This window comes from Dichomitus squalens (genome assembly GCF_000275845.1).
Source record: "Dichomitus squalens LYAD-421 SS1 unplaced genomic scaffold DICSQscaffold_17, whole genome shotgun sequence".
Lineage (NCBI taxonomy): Eukaryota > Fungi > Basidiomycota > Agaricomycetes > Polyporales > Polyporaceae > Dichomitus > Dichomitus squalens.
In genome coordinates this window covers 11,684-14,346 of record NW_006766899.1, presented here as the reverse complement: position 1 = coordinate 14,346, position 2,663 = coordinate 11,684, and positions in this window count along the sequence as shown.

Here is a 2,663-nt window from a genome sequence, read left to right as displayed (position 1 = left end):
CCTGTTCGGCAAAGAGTTGGAGTTAGAGTTACCGGCATTTCATGCCCAAATATAGTAATAATATCTCGGTTTTCAATCTCGAGAGAACTCGAGTTACTCAGGCGAGTGCATGCGTTCGGATGCCTCCCAGTAACTCCGGGCGGTTGTTATCAGAGCTCACGCGCACGTCGTAACTTGTCTCGAGGCTCTACCCTTTTGGCAGCCTGCTTGATTCTCTCTTTCTAGAGTATTGGGATGGCTACCATGATCGACGTGGAATGTGATCAGACATCTGAGGCCATCCTACTTGAGGCCTGAGGGATTAGAGCAGCTACTACCGAGGCCCGCCTAGTCAAAACAATGACAGTTACTGCTATTATAGCCTGTCTTCGGCGCTCTATATGAGCCCGATATTAGGTTGGTGAATTTTGACAGCTGCTCTTGTGCGGACTATGGTGAAGCAGGGATGAAGCAGAGCCCATCTGATAAGCCATAGCTATCGGTATACATACTACTAGATACATGTACGAGTTCAGGGCGCTTGTCTCCTCCGGATTTCACGGATACTCCGCCCCTGTAACTCTAACTCGCGCAGAAATCCTCGGAAGTGTCGCCACGTGACAAAATGCCGGTGACTCGTAACTCCAACTCTTTGCCGAACAGGCCCTAAGGCCTTTGTGATACATTACTTTGTGCTAATGAACTAGCACGTGTGCCCTTTAGGCCAGCCACCCCAGTTGTCGCTTTCGCTCCTACTCCCAAGCCTGCAGACTTCTACAATCCTCTAAACCACATCGCCGCTCCACTGCCCCCCCCCCCGGCTACCATCATCGTGTTCACCACCCCCAATCATTCTACATTCCCCGTTTGTCCCAGCACTGAAGGAGTTAGGCATGAGGGGGAGGGCGAGGAGGAGTCGAACACAAGGAGGTGTTGTACTCGAGGAGGAATTCTTTGGTATGCTCATCAACATCTGCATGCATTTCTTCCACTTTCCTCCCCCCCCTTTCCCTCTGTTTTATCACGCCTTTCCCAGTGAAGAGGAATGTTTTTCTACCCACGTCTCTTCTGTTTTCGTATTCTTCTTTTCTCGGCATCGATCTCTCTCCTCGGCGAGGATATGATGTCATGCACTTTAGGCGCCGATGTTCGGATTTCCTCAATGTACATTCTGTCCCTCTATCCACCACGTCCACCATCTCTATCCCCCTTGTTTGCAAGCCGCCTCCCACTATGTCGCTTCCGCAGGCACATTCCCCTTAGGACAGCCTCCTGACAAACATATGCAGCCAACAGTGACAAAACAATGTGTACACCTTGCAAGACGACAGTGGCCTCCGCAACCAGCTTACGAAGGGTGCAATGTATGTACCAATTAACTCACTCACTGTATCAGGTCCTGGCTCCACTCGCTCTCCTGCGTGTGTGCATGCAAATGGAGCAGCTTCAGTAACTTGGATGCATCTTTGTCGGTGCTCTACCACCTGATGGATGCAAGTCATTGTCGAGGATGCACCCATTACGAGGCTAATTCATGCCAGGATGCACCTGGTAAGCAGCCCATAAATAGGGGGAGTTAAAATTACTCCCACTTGGGTTCGAACCCCAGAACCGTGAGATTACTGACGACAGCTACCACTCAGCCACTGGTCCTTAGTAATGTATGTTTGTTTAGCAATTATATCACGGCGAGCACTTTCTACAGGGCGCCGAAAGTTTTCGGTCACACGTCTATATCCAGAGGTGTGCGGGTCAAGACTCAACCCCTTGACCCTCTCGGCTTGACCCCGGGGTCTGACTTGGGGTCTGACCCGGGTCTGACCTTTTCGAGGGGTCAACACGTGATGCATGGTCGGCCCTCGCGTAGAATAGTCGACCGCGTACTACCGGGAGCGCGGGCAGGGCGCCTTCAAGTTGCAGGGTGAAATTGCCCACCTCGAGCGAAGGCAGATGAAGACTCAGATGCCACGATGACGACGGGATATGCTAACTATGCTACACCTTGCACCTCTCTGGGTTCTCGCTGGTTTTGGAGGTGTTTCCCAGACACGCTCCTCTGGGTCGGCATCCATCTCCATTGTGGCAAGTCTCTCGCAGCGTTCCTGAAGGCCATCGGTTTCACTCCCGCGCTTATGGATGGCCGAGACATTGGACAGTTGGAAAGAAAAATTGGAACTGGCAAGAACTTGGCAATTAGAAGGCGGGTTCGTGGCCGCTGAAGGCGAGCCCGAGCTCGAGCAGCTAGCAGCGAGTGGTGGACGGCCGGCCGACCCGGCGGTTCACGTGCCCGGAAGCTCCGACGTTGATGTCGCCTTGGCTTGACCCAGGGTCTGACCCCAAGGGGTCTGACCTGGGTCAAGGAGGGGTCTGACCCAGCCGAGCACATGTCTGTCTATATCATACATCGATGCATACGTCTAAGTCTTGCTCTCATCTTCTGTTGAACTTGGACTTATCCGGTCCGGACTACACGAGGCTATGCGTCTCCTAGCGCTTAGCTGTAGTCGCTTATGTAGTATGTTACCATATTTGGGACTCTCTGCTCGTGTACTATAGCTATGCTTCCGGACTCTTCTGGTACTGTCTAGGACAATCCGTACTACTCAAGAACGGTCTAGACAGGTCTATGCCTTACTCATCTCTTACTCATCCTATGGTGCGATACGTCGCAATTCTTTCTACCA